Source organism: Macadamia integrifolia, chromosome 8 (assembly GCF_013358625.1).
Source record: "Macadamia integrifolia cultivar HAES 741 chromosome 8, SCU_Mint_v3, whole genome shotgun sequence".
NCBI lineage: Eukaryota > Viridiplantae > Streptophyta > Magnoliopsida > Proteales > Proteaceae > Macadamia > Macadamia integrifolia.
In genome coordinates this window covers 15,066,876-15,086,024 of record NC_056564.1, presented here as the reverse complement: position 1 = coordinate 15,086,024, position 19,149 = coordinate 15,066,876, and the positions used below count along the sequence as shown (strand labels likewise).

Genomic DNA, 19,149 nt, shown 5'->3' with positions numbered 1-19,149 from the left:
TAGGGTTTAAGGTGTTAGATAACCTATTGTGGTATGTTCGATGTGCCTTTCTGGAATGCCACACCCGCGGTACGATGTGATTGTTACCGGAGGAAAGAACCTGTCCGGTGTGGCCGATGTGTTACCGATGTCGTGACTGCCAGGAGGGGGTTATCAGGGGTTTTCTGGGTGACCCATGGATGCATACAAGGACCGATAGGCTTCTATTCATGGCTAGGGTTTGTATCCTTGTGTAGTCGATGGCGGTTCCGAGACGAAGGATACAACCTAATGCACCATAGTAGCATTTACCAGACTTAGTTGTATTGTTAGGTGGATAATAAATAAACGAACTGCATCACGAGTTTCATGGAGTATGTGTTTAATTTTCGCTCTCATGCATCATGAATTATTATTACTATTGTCTTACTTAGATATGCTTGACCCCACCCCTCATTGAGCGAGTTAGAAAGCTCACCCCACTTATATACACTTTTTAGATGATGATGCAAGTACCGTGGTGCCTATGGCATGTGACCCAGTATCTTCTGGGTCATAGTATGGTGTGAGCAACTGGTGGATGCCAGAAGTGGGGAGCACGATCAGGACTGTGCTTGCGACCACTGTGTTTATGCCACACCGTAAGATTGTACATCATACTTTGATACTTTTGGGTATAACTGTGGATTTTATATTCTTTGAGATTTATAATATATATCATAGATGAATATAATAGAATAACTCAGTTATTGCTATTATATTATCATTAGACGTTTTTCCATTTTAATTATGATTCTACTACTATACTCTGATTATGCTACTTATTGTTGGTTTGTGATGTGAGATTGTGAAATGTTAAGGTACTACTATCAGAGATTCTGATAGGTTGGTAAGACAGGTAAGCGTCTTACTCACACCACCGGTATTCCTAATGGTAAGTTGGGTCTACTGGAAGTGGGGTCTGACACCCTCTCATTCCCTCTTCTGGCTACCCATCATTCTTAAATTAGGTTTAAATTTTCAGTTTTTACTTTGATGCTTTCCATTTCCCCCAAGGTCCTTGACTAGATGTATGTGTTGGCTTTGGCCCTCTTTAGCTATGGAACCATCTTTTTACTTTTCTTATTTACTTTGCCTCCTTACCCCTAAAGCTAAATAGAGTAGCCTTTGTAAGAGTACTATCTGGTCAAGGAGGGAAGCTCATATTATTTATGGTGCATCTCTCGGGCTAAGTAGAGATATCTACTTGTGTGCCTCTCTTTAGCTTTTCCCCCTTTTTGTTTTATTTATTTACTTTTCAACACTTTTTATTTTAGCACTTTTACTTTTAGTTAGTTTCTTTTTAACTGCATGGTTTGAGTATTTAAATTCCTAGAAGGCGAATGGTTAGGGTTATACATGAATGGTTAGGTTTTTAATTTCAATTCCAATTTTCAATTTCCCTTGTTGTGTTGGTTAGGACGTTTTTAGATGCATTTGTTTTAAGCCAGTAGTTAGAATTAGATCAAGAATCAATCCATACAATTTTACATTACTAAAAGAAGCTAAAAATAAAGTGGCTGCTCTACTTGTGTTCGACCTATAACTATATTGATCCATCCGCTTGTGATTACTTTAAAAATTCAAACAAGTTTTTAGCGCTGTTACCGAGGAGACAGTTCCATGTTATTTTTCGCTTTCTTTTGGTAGATCGGAGTGCTTCATTTTCTTTTTCTTTCATCATTTATTGAATTCCTAAGAAAAACAACTTGCAATAATAGTTGTATCGGTGGAGGTCACCAACCCTCACAATATGATAAAGAAGGTTTCACCATGTAGCAGTACTTCAGGAATTGAGCAACCCGGATCCCTATCGATAAGCTCCCAAAAAAGCCCCCAAAAAATCCCAAAAAAAAAAAAACCTTCCCTTCTTTTGTGCTTGTTTTATTCTAGTTGTGAGTAGTCTTCTATTGCATGAGTGCTAGGTGGGTACGTAATACTGAGAATAAGTTAGAAATAAGAAATCCAACAAGTAGTGGCCCTATACCTATACTCTCATCAATACCTTTCAATATGGGAGACCAACAACCAAACCCTCCACCTAAATCTCTGAAAGATAGGTTCTACCCTGCTAGAGCAACCCAACCTTCCTGCACAATTCTACCACAAGCCTAGGGCACTAATTTTAAGCTCAAATCTTAGTACATCACTATGTTACCCCACTTCCATGGGCTGCCTCTGAAGATTCATACTTATTCCTTAGGGAATTTGAGGAGCATTGTATTCTGATTAAGAAGGTCCAACAGTTGACTGATGATGCTGTAAAATTAAGGTTCATAACTTTTGCGCTCAAGGACCAAGCTAAGAAATGGCTCTATGGTCTGCCTACCAATTCCATTACCACATAGGATGGGTTTTTTATAGCCTTCATGAAAAAGTTCTTTCCTTTGCATAAAACCAATAAACTCAGGAGTGACATTCTTCAGTTCAAGCAGAAACCTAGTGAGTCGTTCTCCAAATTTATGGATAGATTTAAGGACCTCCTTCAGGAATGCCCTCATCATGGAATTGATACATGGCAACTTTATCAAATCATTTATGAAGGTATTGATTATCAGACTAAGCTGCTATTAGAGTCTATGTGCCCGAAAGGTTTTACATCTTTTACAGATGAAGACGACGCTTGGAACTTTTTGCTTGAATTGGCTAAGAAAACCAGAGAATGGGAGTCTACTCAAGAAATTGAGAGGAAAAATAAGGGCTACCTTGTAAAAGGTGTTGTGGCCAAAGAGGCTCAACATGAGAGTCTTATCAAGAGACTCAAAGCCATAATAGTCAAAGGACCTGCCCAACTGAACCAAATAAATCATTCTGTGCCTATGTGTAGTTGGTGCCAATCTCCCACGCATGTGATGGAGGAGTGCCATAATGTTTCTTGTGTGAATGGTTTGAATATAGGTTCTGAAAATGTGAATGCCATGTCCCAAAACAACCCTTATAGTCAGACCTATAATCCAAGATGGAGGAACCATCCTAACTTCTCTTGGAATCAAGCCAATAATTAAATAGGTCCTAATTTTCAACCCTTGAATCATGGCAGTTTGTTCTCCAACAAGCCAATCAAAGAAACATGTCCCCCCAATCAGTAGAACAATTTTAGGATCCCCACTCAATCTGCTATTCCACCACCTCCTGTAAATCAACCTCCAGGATTCATGAGAGGAGGTGGTGATTTGGCTAGGCTTTCTTCTTTAGAGAAAAGCATAGAACTTCTCATGAATACTTTCATGACAAGCTTAATAATGTTTTGCATGAAAGGGAGAAAGGGAAGATGCCTAGTCAGCCTGAACCATATCCCAGGAATGTGAATATGAATCATCAACTAGTTCCAAATCAGTTGAATTCAATTCAAAAGAGCCCACAACAAGAGCCCTCCAACCAATGTAATATTGTTTATGCTCTTAGGAGTGGCTGAGAGTACCAATAGAGTGTTCCTAAATCTTCCCCATCTATTACTCCTGTTAACTCTCCTTCTGTTGAGGACACAAGTATGCTTCTTATTCCAGGTTCATCTGATGAACCTAAAGCAACTAAAGATGATTTGGTTGAGGAAACCAAACATGATTCTTCTAAAAAAGAGTAAAATCCTAACAGTGCTTATATTTCTCCTGTCCTCTTTCCTAATCAGTTGGTAAACAAAAAGAAGATTGCTTCTATAGAAAAAAATTTAGAAGTCTTTAAAAAAGTAGAAGTGAACATCTCTCTTTTAGATGCCATATCCCAGATCCCCGCCTATGCAAAAGTCTTGAAAGATTTGTATACTCACAAACGTATCACTAGTGTGCCCAAAAATGTGTTCTTTACAGGCAACATTAGTTCCATAATTACTCAGCCTATAGCCGCCAAGTATAAGGATCCAGGGAGCCCTACCATAGCTTATGTCATAAAAAAACACCTACATTGAGCATGTCTTACTTGACCTTGGTCCAAGTGTGAATCTTTTACCTTACCATGTACATAAGCAACTAGGATAGGGAGAATTGAAAGCCACCAGAACTACTCTTCAGTTGGAAAATAGATTTGTTAAGATTCCTAAAGGGATGGTTGAGGATGTCTTACTTAAAGTTGGGGAATTTTTATTCCCTACTGTTTCATTGTTTTAGACACCCAACCAGTTGTCAGCATTCATGACCAAATTCTATTTATTCTTGGTAGACCGTTCCTTGCAACCAGCAATGCCATAATTAATTGTACGAACAGTACCACAAAACTTTCTTTTGTCTACAATTCTATGGATTTTAATGTCTTTAGGTTAGGTAAGCAACCAAATCCCCATTAGAAGGAAGTTCATATGCTCCAAGAAATTCTAGATTCCATTGAGACATATTTAGATATTGATTTTAATTCTGAATTTCAAGAGTGTATAGAACAATTGGTTGGTTTGATGACGGAATTATGTCTGAGGTTTAGAGTCTCCAACCACTTATAGAGCCCTTAGGACCCCCTTCCAATTCCATTCACAAATCTTCTATAGTGGAGCCCCCTAAACTAGATCTTAAGAAGTTGCCATCTGATTTGAGGTATACTTTCCTAAGGCCTGACCAGACTCTTCCAGTAAAAATTTCTTTAGATTTGACTTCTAGCCAGGAAGAGGAATTACTTAAAGTGTTAAAATACAATAAGAAAACCCTAGGTTGGACCATGGCTAACATCAAAGGAATTATCCCTTCTATTGTTCAACATCATATTCACCTCATTGAGGGATCCAAACATTCGACGGAACCTCAGAGGAGAGCTAACCTAGTGATGAAAGAAGCCATTCAAAAAGAAATTCTAAAGTGGATGGATATGGGATCATTTATTACATTTTTTTTACAGGGGCAAGCATTTTTGCAATAGATCATTTGAGGCCCTCATGAAGAAATTTGGGATCACCCATAAGTTGAAGCCCTTCATTGTGTTTTCATCTTCTATTCTGGAAGAGGTCATAGATCTCCATTAACCTCTTTACATAAATGACTAACTTTTACCCAGGTATGACCCCCTTGCATTGTCTTTCCTTTTAATTCTTTCTATGCATTGAGGACATTACATGACTTAAGTGTGGGGGAGGGAAACCAGTGTTTCTTTTTTTTTTTTTTTTTTTTTTTTTTTTTTTTTTTTTGTGTTTGTTTTTGTTTTTTAGCTTGCTAAGGACAAAATCCTACTATGGCTTTTGGTTAATGGTTGTACCATTCGGTTGCTTTATGTATGAAAGTATAAGTTTTGTCACACCCCAATTCCAGTAGACCCAACTTACCATTAGGAATACCGGTGGTGTGAGTAAGACACATACCTATCTCACAAACCTACCAAGATCTCTGATAGCAGTACCTTAACATTTTCACAATCTCACATCACAAACCAACATAAGCAGTGGAATCAGAGTATAGTAACGAAATCATAAATAAAATGGGAAAACGTCTAATGATAATATAATAACAATAACCGAGTTATTCTGTTACATTCATCCATAACATATAATATAATCTCAAAAAAAATATACAATCCATAGTTATACCCAAAAGTATCAAAGTATGATGTACAATCTCACGGTGCGGCATAAGCACAATGGTTACAAGCACAGTCCTGATCATACTCTCCCGCTTTTGGCATCCACCAGTCACTCACATCATACTCTGACCTAGAAGATACTGGGTCACCCACCATCGGCACCATAGTACCTGCATCATCATCTAAAAAGGGATGTATCCGTGGGGTGAGTTTTCCAACTCACTCAGTGAGGGGTGGGGTCAAGCACATCCAAGCAAGACAATAGCAGTAATAATTTATGACCCATGATTGCATAAATTAAACACATAGTCCATGATGCTCATGATGCAGTTCATTTATATATTATCCACCTAACAATACAAACTAAGTCTGGTAAATACTACTACGGTGCATTAGGCTGTATCCTTAATCTCGGAACCACCATTGACTATGCAAGGATACAAACCTTAGTCGTGCATAGAAGCCTGCCAGTCCCTTTATGTGTCTATGGGTCACCCAGAAAACCCCTGATAACCCCCTCCTGGCAGTCACGGCACAGGTACATCATCGGCCACGACGGACAGGTTCCCGCCTCCGGCAACAATTGTATAGTACCACGGGTGTAGCATTCCAAAAAGGCACATCAAACATACCACAATAGGTTATCCAACACCTCAACCCCTGTTGGCAAGGATTCATAGCATAGGGAGTGATACCTAACCACATATATACTACATGCCATCATAGTGATACAGTTAGTATGAATTACACGATACCGGTAAGACCTCAGCCACAATGTGTAATCCATCTCCAAATACAATCCCAGGTACATGATACCAATGAGACCTTGGCCACAAAGTGAAACCCGAGACCGTTTACCTAATCTAGCATACATATCACAGTTGAGTATGGACTACGCGATACTGGTACCAATCATCTGCCACGAAGTGCATCCAGTTCCAAATGCAGTTCTGGGGTACACGATACTAGTGAGACCTTGGCCACAAAGTGTAACCCACGACTACAACTAATTCTAATACACATAATTAATGCATGAATGCAACATACGTAAGTCAATCACGGCATCGGTACCACCTCAGCCATGCCAGATTCTGTCACACACACAACCAAACACACTGTGATCACGGTACTGGTACCACCTCGGTCACACTGGATCCCGTCATACATCTCCATACAATTCATATCATAATCGTAAAATGATAAATGTAACATATCATCATCGTATTTGAGCAATTATAATTAAGCATATAATTCTAAGCATGTGAGCAATTTAATAATAGTAAACATTCCAAAAATAAACACAGTCCATCCCTCACCTGGTTTATGTTCGAGTGTGTTAGTATTCAAGTATGGCCACCGATCGACCAACTCAATTACGATTTTGAGATTCGTGTGCATCACTGTCTTAGACACAAAGGAAACCGAACATCAATACGTATCAAGAATATCGGGAGGGACCCACTTGGGTCACCCCAAAAGGTATAGTCAGGGTTTCCCAGTGACAATAATGTCACTGAAAACACCAACCGGAAACATCAGTGCTATTTCTGGTGGTGGTGACAAAGAGCTCACAAGCCTCTATGATCCATCGAAAATATCTCACCGGAAGCAGATCCAATGGATCCAATGGGCTGTTTTCGGTGGTGGTTCAGAATAGTCCACTCATTTTGGGGCTTTCTGGCTCTGACCCAATCATCGAGATTTATTCCTTAGAGTTTGTAGGGGATGTTCCTAGCATCATTCTAAGCTAATAAAATCCTGATTCCACCAAGCCATTTGGGAGATACGTCGATCGAACGATCGAAACCCTAGTTGGTCTTTTGGCAATACTTGTTGTCGAAGCTACCAAGCTTGGTTTGAGCTCGATAACAACACCGGGAGGGTAGAACACACATTCTACGACCTCAACATGGTTTGTACACTAAGATTCCATCCATACCTAGCTTTGTTTAGGTCAAAATAAAGAGAGAGAGTGGTATGGGAGGTTCTACTTACCTCCGACAACGATTCCAATGACTAGGCGGCAGCTGGCACCAAGGTAAAACTCCTTCCCCCTTCTTGTTCTTCTTCTTCTTCCTTCCTCTCCTCTCTTATGTTTGGGAAAAGAAGAAATGAGGAAATGAATTCCTCATTTCTAACTTATGAGTTAAAGTGGACCTTAAGGTCTGTTTGGTTGGACCCTATTCGGACCTATCGGGTTAATATGACTTTCGGAGCCCAAGAACCCTACCACTTAGGTCCGAAACGCGTTCATGTCATGAGGAAAATATGGGGGATGATTTGGGATCATCCATGATTATTTACGATGTGAGTGGCGGGACCCACAGGCATCGACACCAGTGGATCCGGTGGTATATTTCCAATGGTGAAGATAGCTTGTTGATTGCTTATTGTCCCATGACTGGTCTTGTGTGGGTGGTTACCTTTAGCCATTCTCAAGGCCTTTTGGCAACACCGATACGGGCTGAGATTTGTATTTGAGGGGTTGGGTCACTTATTGTATGGGATCGAAAGGTATAATTCCCCTCCAGTTAGACTAGAACGCGATGCACGAACATATGGGGTCATCTCTCCCCCTTTGGTAACGGGCGACGGCAAGCCAAAACTCTGTCGTGCTTTTAATTTTCGATCCGAGACCTATCATAGCAGTTCAAATTAGACCGAGTCAGGGAGCGGGTGTAACAAGTTTTGACTTAGGTACCCATCTTGAACCATAAAAAAGCCTGTTGAGAAAAAAAGAAACAAGCATGTGTCTTGAGATGGGACTCTCTTTTAAAATTAAGAGACCCTTATTTCACGATGTTGGACCATATGTAAGTCTGTGGGTTCCTCATACTTTTGATTTGGAGTTGAGACTTTCTTTTTAGATTGGCATGAGTTGAAAAATACACAATTTTAAACGAAGTGTGGAAAATGATATAAATGAAAAGTAAGAGTTGATTTCCTTAGAACTAGACAGAGCATTGTACCTCAGGAAGTGTGGTGTCTTAATCGAAACTCTTAAGGAGGAAACTTCTGAAAAAAAAAAAAAAAANTTTTTTTTTTTTTTTTTTGCATTTTTTCTTTTTTTTTGTGTTTGTTTTTGTTTTTTAGCTTGCTAAGGACAAAATCCTACTACTATGGCTTTTGGTTAATGGTCGTACCATTTGGTTGCTTTATGTATGAAAGTATAAGTTTTGTCACACCCCAATTCCAATAGACCCAACTTACCATTAGGAATACCGGTGGTGTGAGTAAGACACATACCTATCTCACAAACCTACCAAGATCTCTGATAGCAGTACCTTAACATTTTCACAATCTCACATCACAAACCAACATAAGCAGTGGAATCAGAGTATAGTAACGAAATCATAAATAAAATGGGAAAACGTCTAACGATAATATAATAACAATAACCGAGTTATTCTGTTACATTCATCCATAACATAAAATATAATCTCAAAAAAAAATATACAATCCATAGTTATACCCAAAAGTATCAAAGTATGATGTACAATCTCACGGTGCGGCATAAGCACAATGGTTACAAGCACAGTCCTGATCATACTCTCCCGCTTTTGGCATCCACCAGTCACTCACACCATACTCTGACCCAGAAGATACTGGGTCACCCGCCATCGGCACCATAGTACCTGCATCATCATCTAAAAAGGGATGTATCTGTGGGGTGAGTTTTCCAACTCACTCAGTGAGGGGTGGGGTCAAGCACATCCAAGCAAGACAATAGCAGTAATAATTTATGATGCATGATTGCATAAATTAAACACATAGTCCATGATGCTCATGATGCAGTTCATTTATTTATTATCCACCTAACAATACAAACTAAGTCTGGTAAATGCTACTACGGTGCATTAGGTTGCATCCTTCGTCTCGGAACCACCATTGACTATGCAAGGATACAAACCTTAGCCGTGCATAGAAGCCTGCCAGTCCCTGTATATGTGTCTATGGGTCACCCAGAAAACCCCTGATAACCCCCTCCTGGCAGTCACGACACAGGTACATCATCGGCCACGACGGACAGGTTCCCGCCTCCGACAACAATCGTATAGTACCACGGGTGTAGCATTCCAAAAAGGCACATCAAACATACCACAATGGGTTATCCAACACCTCAACCCCTGTTGGAAAGGATTCATAGCATAGGGAGTGATACCAAATCACATATATGCTACATGCCATCATAGTGATACAGCTAGTATGAATTACACGATACCGGTAAGACCTCGGCCACAATGTGTAATCCATCTCCAAATACAATCCCGGGTACATGATACCAGTGAGACCATGGCCACAAAGTGAAACCCGAGACCGTTTACCTAATCTAGCATACATATCACAGTTGAGTATGGACTACGCGATACTGGTACCAATCATCTGCCACGAAGTGCATCCAGTTCCAAATGCAGTCCTGGGGTACACGATACCAGTGAGACCTTAGCCACAAAGTGTAACTCACGACTACAACTAATTCTAATACACATAATTAATGTATGAATACAACATACGTAAGGCAATCACGGCACCGGTACCACCTCAGCCATGCCAGATTCTGTCACACACACAACCAAACACACTGCGATCATGGTACTGGTACCACCTCGGTCACACTGGATCCCGTCATACATCTCCATACAATTCATATCATAATCGTAAAATGATAAATGTAACATATCATCATTGTATTTGAGCAATTATAATTAAGCATATAATTCTAAGCATGTGAGCAATTTAATAATAGTAAACATTCCAAAAATAAATACAGTCCATCCCTCACCTGGTTTATGTTCGAGTGTGTTAGTATTCAAGTATGGCCACCGATCGACCAACTCAATTACGATTTTGGGATTCGTGTGCATCACTGTCTTAGATACAAAGGAAACCGAACATCAATACGTATCAAGAATATCAGGAGGGACCCACTTGGGTCACCCCAAAAGGTATAGTTAGGGTTTCCCAGTGACAATAATTTCACCGAAAACACCAACCGGAAACATCAGTGTTGTTTCTGGTGGTGGTGACAGAGAGCTCACAAGCCTCTATGATCCACCAAAAATATGCCACCGAAAGCAGATCCAATGGATCCAATGGGTTGTTTTCGGTGGTGGTTCAGAACAGTCCACTCATTTTGGGGCTTTCTGGCTCTGACCCAATCATCGAGATTTATTCCTTAGAGTTTGTAGGGGATGTTCCTAGCATCATTCTAAGCCAATAAAAGATATGTTGATCGAACGATCGAAACCCTAGTTGGTCTTTCGGCAATACTTGTTGTCGAAGCTACCGAGCTTGGTTTGAGCTCGACAACAACATCAGGAGGGTAGAACACACATTCTATGACCTCAACATAGTTTTTACACTAAGATTCCATCCATACCTAGATTTGTTTAGGTCAAAATAAAGAGAGAGAGTGGTATGGGAGGTTCTACTTACCTCCGACAATGATTCCAGTGACTAGGCGGCAGCTGGCACCAAGGTAAAACTCCTTCACCCTTCTTGTTCTTCTTCTTCTTCCTTCCTCTCCTCTCTTATGTTTTGGCAAAGAAGAAATGAGGAAATGAATTCCTCATTTCTAACTTATGAGTTAAAGTGGACCTTAAGGTCTGTTTGGTTGGACCCTATTCGGACCTATCGGGTTAATATGACTTTCAGAGCCCAAGAACCCGACCACTTAGGTCCGAAACGCGTTCATGTCATGAGGAAAATATAGGGGATGATTTGGGATCATCCATAATTATTTACGATGTGAGTGGCGGGACCCACAGGCATCGACACCAGTGGATCCGATGGTATATTTCCAGTGGTGAAGATAGCTTGCTGATTGCTTACTGTCCCATGACTGGTCTTGCGTGGGTGGTTACCCTTAGCCATTCTCAAGGCCTTTTGGCAACACCGATACGGGCTAAGATTCGTATTTGAGGGGTTGGGTCACTTATTGTCTGGGATCGAAAGGTATAAATCCCCTCCAGTTAGACTAGAACGCGATGCACGAACATATGGGGTTATCTCTCCCCCTTTGGTAACGGGCGGCGGCAAGCCAAAACCCAGCCGTGCTTCTAATTTTTGATCCGAGACCTATCATAGCAGTTCAAATTAGACCGAGTCAGGGAGCGGGTGTAACAAGTTTTGACTTAGGTACCCATCTTGAACCATAAAAAATCCTGTTGAGAAAAAAAGAAACAAGCATGTGTCTTGAGATGGGACTCTCTTTTAAAAATAAGAGACCCTTATTTCACGATGTGGGACCATATGTAAGTCTGTGGGTTCCTCGTACTCTTGATTTGGAGTTGAGACTTTCTTTTTAGATTGGCATGAGTTGAAAAATACACAATTTTAAATGAAGTGTGGAAAGTGATATAAATGAAAAGTAAGAGTTGATTTCCTTATAACTAGACAGGGCATTGTACCTCAGGAAGCGTGGTGTCTTAATCGAAACTCTTAAGGAGGAAACTTCTGGAAAAAAAAAAAACTCAGGCATCACTGTCTATATGGGTATATGCAAAAAGCGAAGCTACATAGTAACTTGAGTGTCTGGTGTTTGCTCCACCATGTCATTCAGACCAATAGTAGTGGAGTAGGATAGAGTTTATTATGAAAAAAAAAAACCACACAGCAGGAAAATATGTGTAAATGTCATCAATACCTTGGTAACATGTTTGGTCAAAAACACTCCAACGCTTTAGTCCTTGGTTCCTTATTACTTCACAAGTGGTCTTGCCTTAAGATAAGGATGTTTTGGAAGAAACAATGTGAGTTCCAAATTAAAGAAATATGCTTGTGCTTGAAATCGATATGGGGTAATAAAAATTCAAGTGTGGGGGCCCCTAGATCAAGTGTTAGATGAATTATCTTTGCTCCGGATACGTATGGCCCTTACCTTTAGCTAAGGGTAGGATTTGTTTTTTTTCTTTTTTTCCTGAATTTTGGGTGTATATTCACTGTAAACACCCACGAGACACAACTCGTCTACTAGGGGTGACCTAGGGGTTTAAAGGCTTGTTGCACATGCTAAGTGCAACCGTGATTCATACGAAAGTGAGTTAGGTTTTTTGTGTTACTTTTTATTCTTTTGTCTTACTCGAGGACTAGCAAAGCTAAGTGTGGGGGAATTCTGATGAGCATATTTATGTGTGAAATCTAGGGTATAAAAGCATGCATTTAACATATTTAGAATGGAGCTACCTTGGGTTTTACTCTCTTTTTGCAGGTTTTGTATTTTAAAGGTCTTAAGGACTATCGGGTGCCATATCTCCAATTTTACACGTAAAGAGGTCCCATTTCTTTTCATGGTTGCGTAGAGAAAATTCTGAGCAAGATGGACGTGTTGTATTAAAAGTACACATCTGTTTGGTCACCCATACAAGTGATTATTCTTTTTGGCTAGAAAAGAATAATGGATCAGAACTGAACCGAGATGCAGAACCAACCCATTTGCAGTTGTCCCAGGTGTACATGGATTATTTCAAATGCCAACAAGGATCAATGGACCCCCCTTGAGTGAGTGAAGATTTTTTTTTTGGTAACAACAACTACCTAGCATAGTTGGTGAGTTGTGTGCAAAAATCCCTTTCTCATCAGGAGGTCTCAAGTTCAAACCTCTTGGCTGCCATTTTTTGGAGATTTTTTTGGAAGATTTTCTCTCTCGTATTTTCCACTTACTTAAAGACAAGGGGCACGAATAGAATTTCCCATTAAAATAGAATATTGTCCAAATCCAAGCAAGAAAAATCATCCAAGGGGATCCACACTTGGATGTCCTCCTCTCTCCCGTATTCCTTATAAAAGAGAGTCGACCAAGCCCTAGGAGGGCATCCCTCTCTTTTTCTAGTTTTCTTCTTCTAGTTTTTTTTTATTTGAGCTCTCTCTCTCTTTGGTTCTTTGTCTTAGTTTTTTTATGCAAGCACTTTTGTAATATTTTTTTTCTATTAATGTAAGTCTTTTATTTTGATTAATGCAAGCCTTTATTTTATTGTTCAAGTTATTCAAATGTGTAATAATTTTAATTTCTAGTTCTAGGTGATAAGAAAAAGCTGTGGAGCATCTATTTTAAGTTCAGTTTTTCTTCATGATTTGTTTTCTCCAGGCCTAGCAATTTCAAATTTGATTTAGTTCGGATCTGGTTTTTAGGGCTGGTAGTATCTCAAATCGATCAAGTTTTCAGTTTAAGGATTGAAGTTCAAGTAAGTAGGCTTCGTCATAAGTCTTCTCACCCCCCTCTCATTCCCTCTTCTGGCTATCCATCGTTCTTAAATTAGGTTTTAAGTTTTAAGTTTTTTACTTTGATTCTTTCCCTTTCCCCCAAGGTCCTTGGCTAGATGCATGTGTTGGCTTTGGCCCTCTCTAGCTTTGGAACCATCCTTTTACTTTTCTTATTTACTTTGCCTCCCTACCCCCCCTAAAGCTAAGTAGAGCAGCCCTTGTAAGAGTAGTCTCTAGTCAAGTAGGGAAGCTTGGTGCATCCCTTGGGCTAACTAGAGATACCTACTTGTGTGCCTCTCTTTAGTTTTTTCCCCTTATTATTTTATTTATTTACTTTTCAAAACTTTTTATTTCAGCACTTTTACTTTCAGTTATTTACTTTTTAATTGAATGGTTTGAATATTTAAATTCCTAGATGACGAATGGTTAGGGTTAGATATGAATGGTAGGTTTTTAATATCAATTCCAATTTCCCTTGTTGTGTTGGTTAGGATGCTTTTAGATGCATTTGTTTTAGGTCAGTAGTTAGAATTAGATCACAATTAATCAAGTCATACACTTTTGCATTACTAAAAGAAGCTAAAAATAAAGTAACTGCTCTCCTTATGTTTGACTAGTAGCTACACTGATCCGTACGCTTGCGGTTACTTTTAAAATTCAAATAGGTCCACACACTGAAAACACCTTGGGAAGGCCCCCTCAACTTAAAGATCCATTTCCACATAAAGAGAACCAATTCAGCCTTCACTGACGAAAACCTCCGGTGAGAATACAGGCTAAAACTGGGTTATTTGGTTGTGGGACCCGACTCCTCGTACCCATGTAACTCAAACCCAATCCCAAGGATGGAGCAACATAATTAGAAATGGATTAATATATCAAGACACCCCAAGATTGGCTCGTTATCCCAAATTATAATTTAAACCGTTCAAGGGTAGAAACCCATTATTTTTTCAAACAACCCTTAGACAACTTAAGTGGCTATAAATAGAAGCCTTGACCATTCATTTCTTCTACCCACTAAATTAGAGAACAAGGAAGAAAAGGAGAAGAAGAAGAAGAGAAGGAGAGAAAGGGAGGAGGAAGCAAGGGGAGCAAGGGTTAACGTAAGCACTATCTTCTCTACCCCTCTCCACACACACACGCCTCTCTCTCTATCTCCCATTTTTCTACTCTCCATTAAGTGGAGAACCCTAACCGAAATCTACCTACCCACTTATCTAAGGTACAAATTGATTGGGGGATTTGGTGTGAGGTACTGATGAGTACATTTATGTGTGAAATCTAGGGTATAAAACCATGCATTTTACATATTTAGAATGGAGCTGCCTTGGGTTTTACTCTCTTTTTGTAAGTTTTGTATTTTAAAGGCCTTAAGGACTATCAAGTGCCATATCTCTAATTTTACACGTAAAGATGTTCAATTTCTTTTCATGACTACGAAGAGGATGAAATTTTGAGCAAGATGGATGTGTTGCATTAAAAGTACGCATTCATTTTGGCACATATACACGTAATTATTCTTTTCGTACTAGAAAAAGAATAATAGACCAGAACTTAACCGAGATGTAGGCGAGCCCTTCTGTAGTTGTCCCAGGAGTACAAAAGAATATTCCAAATGCCAACAAGGATCGATGGAACCCCCTTGCGTAATTGAAGATTCCTTTTTTTTTGTAACAATAACTACTTAGCGTAGTTGGTGAGCTGTGGTGTGCAAAAATCCCATGTTAACCAGGAGGTCTCAAGTTCGAACCTCTTGGCTATTTTTTTTGCTCTCCTATTTTCCAATCACTTAAAGACTATCCAAATCGTATCTCTCCTTCACATCATCAACAATGATGTCCAAATCTTCAAGCAAGCATAGAAAATCATCCAAGGGTTGTGCACAAGTTTGAAGGAGAGAGAAAAAGCAAGAAAAAATAGGAAATATTAGAGAAAATATTAAAATAAAAATAAAGAGAAAATCACTGGGTCTCCCATCTTGCACGATTTTCCTCTTCTCTCCCCTCCACATCAGCACCTCAATCTTAAAAAAGATCCTACCTTTTAGAAACCCAATTCATCGGATTTTTTCTCCCCTTCCCTATAAATAAGAATCATGTAAGAAAGGGAGGCACTTCTCTTCCTAGGGTTTTTTTTAGTTACTCTCTCTCTCTCCCCTATAGTTCTAGTTTTAGTTTTTGCTATTAAACACTTTTGTAATCCTCTTTTATTTAATGAATGCAAGCACTTTTATCTTTGATTTAGTCTTTTAATTTTATGTTTTATGCCATTGAAGTTGTAATTTTCAAGTACTAGTTCTAGGTTTAGTTCTAGGTGACAAGAATAAGCTGTGAAGCATCTCCTTTCAAGTTCAAATTTTTCTTTTAGATTTATTTTCTCTCGTACTAGCAATTTTAGATTTGATTTATTCAGATCTGGTTTTTAGTACTGGTAGTATTTTAAATCTCAATCAAGTTTTCAAGTTCAAGTAAGTAGGCTTCTTCATAAGTCTTCTCACCCCCCTCTCATTCCCTCTTCTTGCTACCCATTCATTCTTAATTTAGGATTTAAATTTTAGTTTTTACTTTGATGCTTTCCCTTTCCCCCAAGGTCCTTGGCTAGATGCATGTTTTGGCTTTGCCCCTCTCTAGCTATGGAACCATCCTTTTGCTTTGATTATTTATATTGCATCCCTTCCCCTAAAGCCAAGTAGAAAAGCCCTTGTAAGAGTACTCTCTAGTCAAGTAGGGAAGCTCATATTTTTATGGTGCATCCCTCGGGCTAAGTAGAGATTCCTACTTGTGTGCCTCTCTCTAGCTTTATTCTCCTTTTTATTTTATTTGTTTACTTTTTAGCACTTTTTATTTTAGTTATTTGTTTTTTAATTGTGTGGTTTGAGTATTTAAATTCCTAGATGACGAATGGTTATGGTTAGATGTGAATGGTTAGGTCGTTCAATTTTTATTGCAATTTCAATTCTAATTTCCCTAGATGTGTTGGTTATGACGCTTTTAGATGCATTTGTGTTAGGATGGTAGTTAGAAGTAGATCACCATAATCAATCATTACACTTTTGCATTACTAAAAGAAGCTAAAATAATGTAGCTGCTCTCCTTGTGTTTGACTCGTTAGCTACACTGATTCGTACACTTGCGGTTACTTTTAAAATTCAAAAAAGTTTTTTTACACTGTTGCTGGGGATGCAGTTCCATATTATTTTTTTTTGCTTTCTTTTGGCAAATCAGAGTGCTTTTTTTGCTTTGTTTTTTTTTTCTTTTTCTTTTATTGAATTCCTGAGAAGAATAACTTGCAATCATAGTTGTATCAGTGGAGGTCGCCAGGCCTCACTGTATGTTAAAGACAAGTTTCGCCTTGTAGCAATACCTCATGAATTGACCTAAGCAACCCCGGATCCCTACCGGTAAACTCACACAAAAAAAAATTAGAAAAAAGTTTTCAAAACAAATTTTCTTTTATGTTTGTGGTTTGTCTCATTTTAGTTGTGGATAGTGTTATATTGCATGAGTGCTAGGTCGATACGTAATTGCAAATAGGTTAGAAAGAAGAGATCCAACAAGTAGTGACCCTATATGTTTGTTCTCTTTAAAACATTTCAATATGGGAGACCAACAGCAAAACCCTCCCCCTAAATCTCTAAAAGATAGGTTCTACCCTGCTAGAACAGACCAACCTTCCTGTATAGTTCTACCACAAGCCCAGGGTAATAATTTTGAGCTCAAATCTCAATACATCACTATGTTGCCTCACTTCCATTGGTTGACCTCTAAGGATGCATACCTATTTCTAAGGGAATTTGAAGAGGTATGCGTTCTAATTAAGATCCAACAGCTTTCTGATGAAGCTATTAAGCTTAGGTTCATTACTTTTGCATTAAAAGATCAAGCTAAGAAGTGGTTGTATGGGTTATCCACAAATTCCATAACCACATGAGAGAAATTCACAGTTGCCTTCCTCAAGAAGTTTTTCCCAACTCACAAGACCAATAAGCTTAGAAGTGATATTCTTCAGTTTAGGCAAAAGCCTAGTGAGTCCTTTTCTAAACTTATGGAGAGATTCAAGGATCTATTCCAAGAATGCCCTTACCATGGCCTAGACTTATGGCATTTATGTCTAATAATTTATAAGGGTATTGATTACCTAACTAAACAAACGATAGAGTCTATGTGCCCTGAGGGATTCACATCCTTTGCAGATGAAGGAAAGGCATAGGAATTCTTACTTGACTTACCTGATAAAACCTATGAGTGGGAATCAACCCAAGAGAGTGAAAGAACCATAGGAGGGAAAAGATATTTTGTGAACGGGTTAGTAGCCAAGGAAACCCACTTAGATAGCCTTATCAAAAGGATTAAGGCTATTGTTCCTAGAGAGCCATCATCAGTCAATTTAATTAAGGTGTGTACTTGGTGCCAATCCCTTGGACATGTCATAGAAGAATGCCCCAACACCTTTGGGGGCATTTCCAATGAAAGTGTGAATGCCTTATATCAGAATAATCTATATAGTAACACTTATAATCCAAAATGGAGAAATCACCCAAATTTCTCCTGGAACCAGAGCAACCAAGCAAGGCATTCCAATTTCCATATTCAAGGTCAACCTGGACCCCAAAGGCCTCCCTTTGCACAATAACTTTTTTCTTAAATACTTTTCCTAGGCTAAATGTAAGACCTCAGGCTAGTTTCCCTAGGCCTCCTCTCCTATCATCTTATCAGCAACCCCTGGGTTTACCAACATTGGAGAGGCAAGTAAAATAAGTGATTTGGAAAAGAATATAGCCCTCATTATGAAAAACCATCAAAATCTTACGAGAGAACTCTCCCAAGTTGTCTCAATTTTACGTGAGAGGGAAAAAGAAATATTGCCTAGTCAACCAAAGCCTAAGCCTAGGCATCATTAACCGGTTAGTTCATAAGCACCAGCTAATGCACCACTGAATGTAGTACAAGGTCAGACCCAACAAGGGCCCTCCAACCAATGTAATATTTTTTATGCCCTTAGGAGTGGCCGAGAGTACCAACAGAGTGTTCCTAAATCTTCCACATCTATTACTCCTATTAACTCTCATTCTGTTGAGGACACAAGTATGCCTCTTGTTCCAAATTTGCCTAATGAACCTAAAGATTCTTCTGAAACTAAAGATGATTTGGTTGAGGAAACCAAAAATGATTATTCTAAAAAATGACAAATCCCTTACAGTCCTTATGTTCCTCCTGTCCCCTTTCCTAATCGCTTAGAAGATTACTTCTATGGAAAAAAAATTTTGAAGTCTTAAAAAAGGTAGAAGTGAACATCTCTCTTTTGGATGTCATATCCCAGATTCCTTCATATGCAAAGGTCTTAAAAGGTTTGTGTACTCACAAACATATCACTATTATTCCCAAAAAGGCGTTCTTGGCAGGTAATATTAGTTCTATAATTACTCAGCCTATA

The 19,149-nt window shown here is 39.0% G+C and overlaps 2 non-coding genes across 2 annotated transcripts; both read right to left on the bottom strand.

Annotated features, from left to right (window-relative positions):
• Positions 1-2,420: 2,420 nt before the first annotated feature.
• LOC122087828 lies at positions 2,421-2,527 on the bottom strand. Its single transcript, XR_006142892.1, has one exon. It is a non-coding gene; the product is annotated as a small nucleolar RNA R71 (small nucleolar RNA).
• A 15,173-nt stretch (positions 2,528-17,700) lies between these two features.
• On the bottom strand, positions 17,701-17,807 carry LOC122087835. The gene has a single exon (XR_006142897.1). It is a non-coding gene; the product is annotated as a small nucleolar RNA R71 (small nucleolar RNA).
• Between the last annotated feature and the right edge of the window lie 1,342 nt (positions 17,808-19,149).